This window comes from Alligator sinensis, unplaced genomic scaffold, assembly GCF_000455745.1.
Source record: "Alligator sinensis unplaced genomic scaffold, ASM45574v1 scaffold692_1, whole genome shotgun sequence".
Taxonomy (NCBI): Eukaryota; Metazoa; Chordata; order Crocodylia; family Alligatoridae; genus Alligator; species Alligator sinensis.
Window position 1 is genome coordinate 912834 of NW_005842238.1, and position 12191 is coordinate 925024.

A 12191-nucleotide genomic window follows, 5' to 3' on the forward strand; every position below is an offset into this window, starting at 1 on the left:
GACTTGTCATTAATTCCCACACTGTTTTAAATGGATTTGAGAACTGACAATGGCCTGTTTTTATTGGTGTCTGTAGGATTGGTACATGGAAGGAATTTGACTTTGGGGTAGAGGGAAGGAAGGAAACTGGACATGTATTAATATTACTTTTCTCTGGGTTTCAAGACATTAGTTGAGGTGCATCCAAAATAGTTCAGGGACTTGGGGAATGGTACAAATGCAGTCAGCTTGATGTAGTGAAGTGAATTGTGGGGGTAAGTATAGCTATAAAGCATGTCAGCCGAATGAAGCTTATGCATTCCCACTCCTTTCTATCCAGTGGTGACAGGCTCTGTCTTTGGTTCTGAAACAGTCTGTGTTTGTAAAAGAGATGGATTCCCTGAGACAAACAAACTCTTCAACTCAAAGGTGATTAATATTAACTGACCTCGTTGTCCTACACTTAACTTGACCATGACAAGACCCATGAACTTTTCCACTCTTTTTGTTATCTGAAGGGCTGAAAAAGAAATATAAAACCTGTTATAATTTCATTGCTTATTGGGCATTGAGCAAAACACAGTGGGAGTTCAACAGAAATTCATTGTGGGGATAATATAAGCCCTTTGGGGTAAAGCTACTTTGCTAGATTTCATTCTCACATCTGAGTTGGGAATAACTGTCAAAATCTACTGAGTTTGCCAGTTTAAAGTGGGTGGAAGTGGGCACAGGCCCACTGTTATTTTCTAATCTAATGAAATACTTCCTTTAAACTGCTTATTATCTAGAGTAGATTATGCTTGTGTCCAATGTATTTCTGCAGACAAAAACAACTCCTCAGTCTAGCAGGTTGACTTCTAATTATTTACCAAGATGGCACCTTACCTGGAAGAAATCTTGTCATTTCACCTGTGCAAGCCTTGCTTCCTTTTACATACTAGAGTAAGAAATGACACAGAAAGATTCTTCCCCAGAAAATGTAGATAGTAAAGTAATTCTCTTACCACTTGTGCATGTGCACAGACTCTCAAAAGAAAATTTCTATGAGTAAAGTTTTGCTGGAGGTCCCTGAAGCTTCTCCTTGACTATAAAGAAAGGGCCTCTTTTGTGATAAAGCTGGAAGTCTCCCCATCAGATAAGAAGTTATCTCCTTTAAGAGTAAGGAGGTAATCAAAGAGTGCAGCTAAGGTGGAGGCAGCTGTGGCTACAGATTCCCCTGCGATTAGCAACCAATCTGCTTGAAGCTACAATGTGTATTGGTAGACTGGTAGAAGGGGGGAAAACAGAGAGAAATGCAGTGAGATTGCTACTAAGCAATTGCTGAAACATGGGTCATGCATGGTGGAGAGATGCTGGAATGCAGAGAAATGAACCAAAGTGACACAAGCTCAATTTTTAAGTGGCTGAACTCAGCGGTGTAGACTGCATGTCTTCCTCAGCTAGTTACTCATGAGTGAGAGAGAGCAGCAGAGGTATCTGTGAGCTCTGGAGACCTAGAGATGGGGGTTGTCTAACTTGAATGATGAGAAACCTAGTCTTTTTTTTTTTAACATATAGTTTATTTTCTGAAAAAATGGGGGTTTCTCAAAACTTTTTGCAAGTTTTGGTTGAATTTGAGGGACAGTTCGAGTCAAAAGAAATGGAGGGGGGAAAGTGGAAAGGATCCAAATATTTCATTTGATCTGAAATGATTTTTAGTTTTTGTTTCACTGAGAAAAAGAAAAGAATATCTGTTTGGGATTGACCTCAAAATACTTTTTCTCTCCCACTATTTTGCCAGTTTGGATGCTAAGCCAAAACCTATGAGTGATGTGCACAGTCTATGGATTAATCCCCCTGTGTGTCATCAAGGGGAATGCAAGCTGTCAAGATTCACCTCTGGATTCTATGAATGATCCTGAGGCAAGTCACTTAATCTCCCTCAATGTTGCACTTGCATAATGGAACAATATTCTTTCTTTCTCTTACCTTCTGCCTGTCTGGACTATTTACAACATAAGCCTTCTGGGGCAGGGAATATCTCAGACTCTGTATGTGAAGCACCGAGCATCATGAGTTTGTGTTTGTAGCAACATTCCTCATGCACATTTTTTTTTATTTTACACCTGTCGGTAAGCAGCAGCATTTATTAACTACTTGCTCTGTTTTGGAAAGGAACAGTGGGTAGCCTTATTCTAATGAACCACCATAGGCTGCATCCCAAGTGTTTCTGCTTGTTTAATTTTTGGAGCTGTGGGCTCTGGGGATGCCAGGGTTGTCTGAGGTCATGCGTATATAGTAATTCTACTCCAGAGGTTTGGCACCGTGCGTTTGGCCTTTAGCATTTACTGAAACAAATGTTTTTGCAGTTTATTTTCCCTTTCCAAAGTAGAGTTGTTTTGGCAGACCCAGGACCAGAGGCTGCTGATCTTTTATTGCCAGTTACACTTACGTTTGTTACTCTTCGTATCAGGTGGTACTAACTGAAATTGGCCATTGGTGACAGTGACTTAAATGCCTATAGTGCCTATCTTCTCAGAAGCATCCCAGATGATTTCTGCCCAGTCTTATTATATAGATGGAAGTAGAGTAAGACACTGACCCTCTACTCAGTTGCATTGCCTCCCTGGGATCATCCATGAATAGGAGACAAAGGAAGAGGAAGCCCCTGGGGCTTTGACTGTTTTTACCCATCAAGCAGATAAGTAAGGAGTAGATAGAGAGCTGGAAGAGTCTAGACTCTGCCTTCTTGGCTGGCCAGAACAGTATAATGTAACCCAAACCTGGTACAGAACTGTTAGAAGTAACTCAACCCATGCCCTGAAGTAGACAGGGAAGACATTGTGACTCAGTTCCTTGTATAGAACTAAGCCCATGGGCAAGATTACACTAACTCACAACCATTTGTGAATGGCATCATGCACAACTGAAATGCGGCGGCCTCTGGGGAGGTATACAGGTGCTATTTAGCACCAGCATTCTTAAACAATAGTTTAGGACTGGAAGTTCAGCCAGATCCAATTGAAATGGAAAGCTAAACAGAGATAAGTAGAGTGTAATTCAGGAGCAGGCAAAATACAGCCCACGGGTTGGATCTGGCCCACCAGGCCATTTTATCCAGCCCGCAGGGCACCTAAAAAGTTTAGAAAATTAATATTTATCTGCTTCTGACAGTCTGTCAAAGATGACGGGACCCAGGGGCAATAGGACCCAGGAGAAGCAGGCAGGACTCAGGAAAAAGGCCAGCCTGGCCCTGCCCCCAGCCCCCTCTGCACCCCCCACCCAACTGGAAGCCGCTGCCTGCCCCAGCTTTCACTGCTTCCTTGCATGCCTGCTTCACCACCGTGTGTCCCTGGTGCTGTGTTGCTGAACGGCGGGAGCACAGGACTGTGCTGGTACCCCAGGGCCAGGAGTGGGAGAGGGCTGTGTGTGTGAGGGAGGCACAATGTGTGTGTATGTGTGTATTCATAGGGTGAGTCCCACATGCACACCCCACCATACACGTGCACCCCCCCTGCATGGCCATACACACAGAACCCCCACCCCCTCACACACCCCAGCCACCCTCCTCACTACACAGCCACCCACAAAACCCATACCCATCCACACCCTACATAACCACACATACAGCCATATGCTCCCTCATTCCACACCTATCCACCCTCCACACACCCACAAACCTATACCCACCCCCCCATGTCACCCATTCCCCTACAATATACAAGAGTAAGACTTCATTTTCAGCCATTGTGCAATCCCCTCTGTGTACACTACACAAACACATGTAAATCAGGACAAAAATCAAATTAATTTTTGAAATCAAATTAATGAACATTGTAGGTGTTTGATTTTTAGAATATAATTTGGTATTTTTCTGGATTTGAGATGGCAAAACCCCTTGCTGAAAGGAGTATTTCCGGGGGCAAGGGGAGGGACTTCTGGTAGCAAAGGTCGGGGATTGGGGGGTGGGACTTCTGGTTCCAAGATGGCAATCAAGGGGGTGGGGCACCTGTCAAGGGGTGGGGCTACCCATGTGGCCCTTGACAGCTTGCCAAACTCAGTAAGTGGCTCTGAAATAATTGCCCGCCCCTGGTGTAATTGGTAGAAGTAGAATTTGGCCGGTGCATGGAGCTAAGTAGAACTGGACAGAAAGTGGGCGTCCAGTGCCCAAAACACTTTTTGAGATTTCAGAAATTTTCCTGCTCTGTGTCTGCTGAAAACTGAGAACTCCAGGTGCTTTTGGGGAAAAACGGGACTGACAGAAATCTGCCCCACAAGAGGTAAGAGCTGGTGACCAGGACATAGATCAGTGATGGGGGAAGCCCATGTTCAAATTCCTCAGCTGAACCAGGAAGAGTAGGCAAGGTACCTTCATACTTGCATGAGTACCCCACATCCCCAGGAAGTGCCATAACCCCCAAGCTCATGGTTCTTTTGGTGTGAGTGGGTCTCTGGTTCCAGGCAAAAATTCCATCCTTGGGAGACTTTCATTCAAAGTGCTGCATTGGCACAAGGTGTTTGTTTCAACAAATGAACATTTTCTGACAAAAAAAATGCTTTCTCTAAAAATTCTTTAGAGCAGCAGTGTGGTACTCACAAAAAGTTCCCATTGCATCCTAATAGCCAGAGAAGGTCAAGACCTCAGTAGTGAGAAATGGCTCCTCCAGCAGTGCATTGCCCTAACCTTAGTCAAGGTGTTGGTACAATAGTGACTTGTGGAAAACGTGCTCCCTACAGAAGCACTAAGTCTTCCCCCCGGCCTCCTTCCTCCCCTACAAACTCTAACATGATTCCAGATCTAGAGTTTCTAGAAGTTAAGGCTCTCCTAAGGACCAGCTCTGGCTTTCTATGAAATGTTACTTAAATTCCCTGTCTCTCCTAGCAAATACATCCACAGAGATAAAGGGCAGACAACTGAGAAGATTTATATTGGGGGTGAGCAAAATATGGCCCATGGGTTGGATTCAGCCCACCAGTTGGTTGCATCCAGCCCATGGTTGTCCCCACAGCACTCCATGTTGAGGCCAAGCCATGCTGGGGCAGCCTGTGCTAGGCCTGCTGACACCTCGGCCCCAGCCAGCATGCACAGCTTCTCAGTCAGGCTGTTCCTGCTGCAGCTGCAGTCATCTAGGTCCTGTTTAACTCCCCATCTCCAGTGGCTCCTCCTCCTGCTGTGCCATCCTGCAGAGTAGATAGTGTGTGGAAGTGGTGGCAGCCATGAGGACATGCTCTGGACACTGCACAGCCAGCCAGGTGAGGGGAAGCTGCAGCTGGGCAGGTCCTGCCCCAGTGCATGGGACTCTGGCTCCAGCTCCTGGCCGCCTTCCACCCTCCCACCTAGCACAATGAGCAGCCGACTCTGTGGGCAGGGGCATGCAGGGAGTGGATCGTGGCTCTGCCCTGGGCCCCTGGATCTGCACTGTCACTGCTGTGGGATCTTGTCCTGCAATCTGGGCCCCAACTCTAGGTGCACCTCCCAATCCCTCTCCTGGAGGCTGCTGCCCATGGCCCCATCCAGTCTCCCCAGGCTGGTTTCCATGAAGAACTTGAGATCACCATGGTGACAGTGCAGGGCTGAGTCCTGGGGCAGAGTCGCAGGGAGTTTTAGTGAGCTGTCGCAGGCTGGGCAGGGGTGGGGGTACTGACCTGGCCCACAACAGCTCACCAAAACTCCCTAAGTGACCCTCTGGCCCAAATAATTGCCCGCTCCTGATTTTTATATCCATTAGTTCAGTAGGGGTTAGGAGCAATTTGGATTCCCCATTCAATGGCAGGCATCTTGTCCAGGATCAAAGGGCAGCATTGTCAGTCACCATGTTCTCCACAAACCTGGTATCCTGCCTCAGTCTGCCCAATGCCTGATGGTTCAGAAAGTCAGCCTCTCCCTGGAGTGCACCAGAACAGTTGGACAATGCCACGCATGAGGAGAGAAGATTACTCCTTGACTCCAAGGAGTCTATTTGCAACTTAAACTTCATGCCTAAGCATAAGGGAATTGCCTTGTATGCCAGCTCAGTCTTCCTTGGCACAGTGTCACAAGAGTCAGTAGAGCAGCTTGCTGTGTGCTCTCTGCAGGGGTCCACATTGCCATCATTTTGCAGGGGACTTCACCAACAAGAATGAAGACAAAGGAGCCTTCACACAGTGAGGTAACCCTCAAAGTGGCTGGCGATTTTTATTCCTGGGTATTTCCTTTCTCATTATAATTCTCCTTGGTTGGAGCATTGCTTGTTCACAGAGGAGGGCTGAGCTGATTAATTGCAGCTTTTTTCCTGTTAAAGAGAATCCACATGCTACTCATAATTCCAGTTGATGCTTCTGCCTTCAGAACAATGGGAACTGGGTGAGTCGGCACAAGGGAAATGCTCTCCCTTCATTTAAATACTATAATGGTGAGTGCTCTAGGAATGGTTTAGATAGACTCACTTTGTAATCTTCACCCAACCTCTGAACAGGTAAAACTGAGGCTCCTATGATGAATAGGAGAAGATTCTGCAAGCTCAATTCTCCTCTTAAGACAATGGACTCTAGTAGTGTGGCACTGTCTACCCAGCTCCGGCTCCTTCACACCAACTAAAAGAACTAGAGCAGCAAAAGATGCCCTGTGAGCCACTGATCTGCCAGAGTGGGAAAGGATTTGGCTGCCTTCTAAGGACCTGTATAGAAGGCACATGTCAGGGCAGTGCTGAATTGTGTAACACTGCAGAGGTTTCAGGTAATGCTGTTGCCCTAGGGCACTCCAGAGAGGCTACTGTAGTTGAGACCTCCAGAAATGTCTGTTACACCAGGGACCATGTACAGTCAAGAACTGAGTGAATGGAAAGGTAGCTTAAAACTACCTGAATCCCCCTTTCCTTTTGGACAATAAGCTCTATTTTCCAAGAGAGAGAGTACAAAATATAATTCAAGGTATTAATATGATCACTGTACTGTGTGAGTACCCCACAAACATGAGCTGATCATCCTAACAACCTTTAGCATCCCAGTTTTACTGTTTAGTGCTGAGACAGAGAACGGTGATGATTGGCCTAGGGCAATTGGACACAGGCCTCATGTATTCAAATTCAACATCTTAATCGCAAGACTGTCTTTCCGCCTATCAGAGAACCAATCTGTTGGGGTGATGAGAGGAAGGTGGATCCCTAGAGGCCATTTTTATTTGCTCTTTGTTTGGCTGGGGAGATGGACTGATTTTAGGTACTGACCTACAAGTGTGATGACATTGCAGTACAAACCAGGCAGGATGAGGTACATGTACCTGGGTTTTGTTGAATTCACCCATTACTACAGTAACCTGCTGTAAGTCTGAGAATATTATTGCTTTGGACAGTCTCTGTAATTGTTGTTGGTCCTTGTTGGTCAGGAGAATGATAGATATGAGTCTGGGAATTAAGTTTAGTAGAATGAGTCAAATTCTACTTGCCATACTTCGACCATCAGTTGCCCAACCAGCATAAGGCCAGCAGGGCCTTAGTCCAAAATACTGTTGCCCTGTATCATATGAATATGGGTCATCATCCAAACCAATATAGCAGTGGAAAAGCCTGAGCCCCTACTCCTTTTCACTATATCTGGGCTCTGGCAAGTTTTAGTTGTATAATCTCCTCCACTGTTAGGGCATATTGATTGCACATACATGAGCCCAGGAATTAGTTCAGTGGAAATTCAAGGTCAGCTACCAACTATGTTGGCAATCTTAGCAATCAAATGAGTCCCAAACCTAAATAACTAAGGATGCTACAGAAGTATCTGATACATTACTGATTAGTTTGACAGTCAGTAAAATATTTTGCATGTACAGTGTGCATGTGTGTGTGTGTGTGTGTGTGTGTGTGTGTGTGTGTGTGTGTGTGTATGTTTGCACACATGTGGGGGACATTCAGAAAGTCCTTCTAACAGCAGATAGCATTAGCTGGAAGATACCTCTCTGAGTTCAGGGTGCTTGATGCAGACCTCTCCTAGCCATGGAATCCCACCCGGATCTAAGACTGGTTTACTGTCATAGCAGTGACCATGCTCTGTGGGTTTATAGCCGATAATTGGTGGCAACTTGTTGTGAGGACCAATTCAGCTGGTTTTGTTTGGGAATTTGGTCTCCTTATTAAAGCTGAGTTCTTTCATTCTGTTGCCACAGTGCAAAATGCTGCATAAAATATTAAATACTGGTAAATATTAATACAACTGGAACTGTCATGTTAAGTCAGCTAAGTCTGTTTGGGAGTCAGGATTTTATAGACAGTTAATTCACTAGGTCTAGCTTATAAATTTTGGGCTGTATTTCTTAAAGGCCCCTGCACAGACCAGCTCTTTGCAAACAAACTAATTCTTGTTGCTCTTAATTTTTGGTGTAAATGTCATTTTTTCCTGTGTATTTCTCTTTTCATCTCTCTGATCACTAAGAGACTCTGGTATGTTTATATGCAGTATATATTTATCTCCATGTCAGCCTACTTCTGTTTAGAAAAAATGTTTCTATTCTATTCCATCTTCTCTGCCAGGCTTTGCTATTGGCATCTCAGTCTAGAGTTGTGGTAATTTTCTGTCCTTATGTGATGAGCCAATACTCAGTAAATTGGCCTGGAGAGTTGTGGACTATCCAGTGGAAGGTAGAAAACCTACAGAACAGTGTAATATGTGCCTATGGGCTGGAAGAGGCATATAATATACTGTATGTATTCTATGAATGAAGCAGACTTTTGGCTTCTAGCTGCAAAGGGCCTTGAGATGAAGTCCATGTTTCCTGTCCCTGGCAAAGGACAGGAGTGAATATACTTCATTGAGAGAGGGAAATCCCTGTCTCAACCTAGAGGGAGCTTAAGAACTGGTACTAGACTGGAAGGGCCACTTCAGTCATGTGGTTCAGTACCCTGCAGTTGCAAGCAACTACATAGTAGAAGTTAAGTCCAGAAAGGTCCACAAGGATATTCAGTTATGCAAGTTTCCTGGGCCTCATGGAGCAGTAGGTCTGCTAGTGGTACAGCTGAGGATGTGGGAAAGGCCCTGGCTCCCAAAAAGGAGCACAGTCTTACCCCTAGCTGAGAGGACCTTGTCTACAAGGCTTAGGCCTCAGACCATCCCTATTCAGCAAGACACTTCAGCATACTCGTATGCCCTGTTGAAGAGCCTGAGTCCTTGTTGCTGAGCAGTATGGAGGGTGAGAGGCTGAGCTCCAGGGCTGGTAAATTCTGGAGCACAGTTGTCTGTACAGAAGCAGGTTTGCTTCTAAGAAGTTTTATTTTGTTTTGTAAATTGGTTTTAGTCTGGAGGGAAACAGAACCTTTTCCAGATTTCCTACAAGCTGGGAGGTCCCTGGAACCTGCTGCTGCTTTCTTGAAATGGACAAGGGCAATGTCACTGAGGAGGTGCAGAGGGTCTCCATCTCTGGGATAGACCTGCCAGGTGGATTGCTTAGACCAGAGAATGAGGCAGCAGGCCAGGAATTCAGGCAGGGTTTCATAGGAGTCCTCCATTAGATCTAGCAGAAGTTGGTTGAATTCTACAGACTGGCATTGATCAAAAAAATATTTGGTTAGAAAATTTCCATCCAGTGCTGCTCTAGAGAGCCATGGCTGGTATGTAGTAGAGCCCTGTTCAAGACTGACAAGTATCGTGTGCTGTAGTTGAATCATAGCAGTCCTGCTGTGGCTGCTCCAGGTGACACATCCATCTGAGCAATTTCATTTCTGTCATCATTACTAGTTGCTTTAGGAGATGCTCATTTCTGTTCTTCCCCTAAACTGTGTTTTACAGCTCAGAGAACACAAAGTCATCCTGCTGTTTCAGTGCTAACTATGTATCCCACAGTTCATAAGTGGGATCTATGGAGATCACTATAGACCTTTCTCTGGAGATTTCTGCTGCAAGGAGAAGAGACTGGTGTTCAAGGAGCACACCTAATGAGGATTCAGAATGAGTGTTTGGGGAGGAGGTAAGAGTTTAACATGCACATCTGAACTGTGCTTGGCATAGAATGCCTGATCTTTCCAAGTTGCAAGAGCATCAAAAGAAAGTCCCTGGATGCAAAGCAGTGTCATATAATGGCTTACAGCTAAGAAAAGCATGGGTTGCTCCCACTAGTTTGGGTCAGGTTCACAACTGTAGCTGTGGAGGATTGCTGGAGTCTACAGAACGTGAAAGACCATCTTGAAATTTGGATACATTAGTAGGCAGTGTGTTATTCTCAAAAGACCACAGAGTTAAAATTATAAAATGATAAAGCTTGTTTATTCAGAGAGCCTTCTTAGCCTACTGATCTGCTGTTCCCTCCTGCAGTCTGGGGGCCAGCGTAACCACTTGTACATAACACTCTTAAAGGTATCCACACATCTTCCCCCTTTACATGTAGCATAGTCCCATATTATATTCACATTGCCAGTTTAGTTCAACCCATAGTTAAAGCACATTTTAGCAGGTCTCTATTAGTCTTTGCGTTGGCATTTTCTGATCTTCTCAGTTTCTCTGCATTCTGAATCCCTATTGGTTCAATTTGTGTTTGGTTTCCTTGTTCAGATGTCTCTACTGTGTCATTTTCAATCTCCTTTGTTGTTTCTTGTTGTTTTGATGTTTGCTCTGTTTCCTTTGGTGAATCTCATGATGCTACTGCTTTTCTCCCCTTTAGGAGCTGCAAGTGTCAGCTGTTCCTTCTTAAGACCTGTCCTTCCAGTGCGACTACTTTATAGAATCTGGGAGCTACTTGATGGGAAGCGAGTGCTTTTTGTTTCCATGTTCATCCATCTGAAATAAGCACCATATCTTCGTTGTGCCATTGTGGTAACTCCCTGGAACCACTGTCATAGTACCATTTTTGTTTAAGTTTTCACGTGTTGCTTTTCATTCTGATGAGCATTATTGACAAGATCTGTGTGGTGGCGATATCCAGCACAGCCGGGGCTGCAGCTGGAGCCGCAGCCATGGCTGCGTGAGCCAGCGTTATGCCAGCTGTTTAATCAGCTGTTCCCTGGGTGGGGAAAAGCAGAGCCAATCGCGGCAGCCGGAACAGCCCCTGTAGAAGGCTGGGAGGGAGGAGGCAGTTCCACCCCCCTCTCCTCTCCAGCGGTCTATTTTTGGTGAAGAGCAATTAGAGGCATTCTGCCCAGAGGCGGCAAGGAGTACACCAGCCTACAGAAGCCTAGCTTGTCAGCATCTGAGGTGGAGATGCTAGCCGTCGGGACAGCCAGGCTAGCCCACCAGGACCCACGCTGATGCTAGTCTCTCTGACGAAAGCGGTTGACTGGGCACGGCTGAACCACGCAGGTGGCACCCATTTGGTTGGTGAGTAGGGGAGGCGGAGCCCTGCAGAACATCGTGCCAAGACAGTGAGTACTACCATCCCCGGGGTCCCCCAGAAAGAGGATCACCACTGAACTCCCTTTTATTCAGTAACACCAAGTTGTGGCAGGCAAGTTGAGGGGAGGGGCCCTGCGCCAGATGGATAGTATGGCACCCGATGTAAACCCCACCTAAGGTGCCTGATATCACAATCTGGAAACTTGATTTTGAGTTTCCTGTTAAACAGCATTTCTTCTGGGGACAATCCATGTTTCATGGGTGTTGCCTTGTAATTTAAGAGTAAGAGGTAACCATCAGTGTGTGAATTTGTAGCTTTTTTCAACAATTCGTTCACTATTTGTACTCCATTTTCCACCAGACCATTGAATTGTATGTATTTAGGACTTGAAATGTTGTGATGAAATCCATATTTGTTTGCAAACTCTTTAAACTCAGTACAGTTTGTGTGGGGCGGGAGCACCCCGAGCCCTTTTTCGCGCTGCATGTGGGCTGTGGCCAGCAGCCCGGGCACGCGGGGGCGGAGAGGGAAGGCCTTCACTCTGGAATTAGGCACGGACGCGTATCGGTAGTTTAAAAGATTGTTTACTTACACCCAGATGGCAATGGTGTAGGCTGGAAAGCTTGATTAAGTTGCAGTTACAGAAAGAGAAAAGAAAACAAAAACTCGAACCTGCAGAACACGAGGGTACGTCGCATAGGGTTCCGGCGACGAGAAAATAAACCTGCAGGACTCGAACCCAGGTAGAAGAGCTCTGAGGCCGATCGTAAGGGCTCACACGAAGTTTGTCAGGCTCCGTGGGTTCTTCCGTTCACTCATCCACACGAAGTTTGCTAGGCTCCATGGGTCCGGTTCGTAGCGCGCGGGAAGGGTACGTCTAGGAATTCTATCGGTGACAGGGAGAGGCTAGAGATTGATCAGATCTCCGTTGCCTGCTTCAAATGCA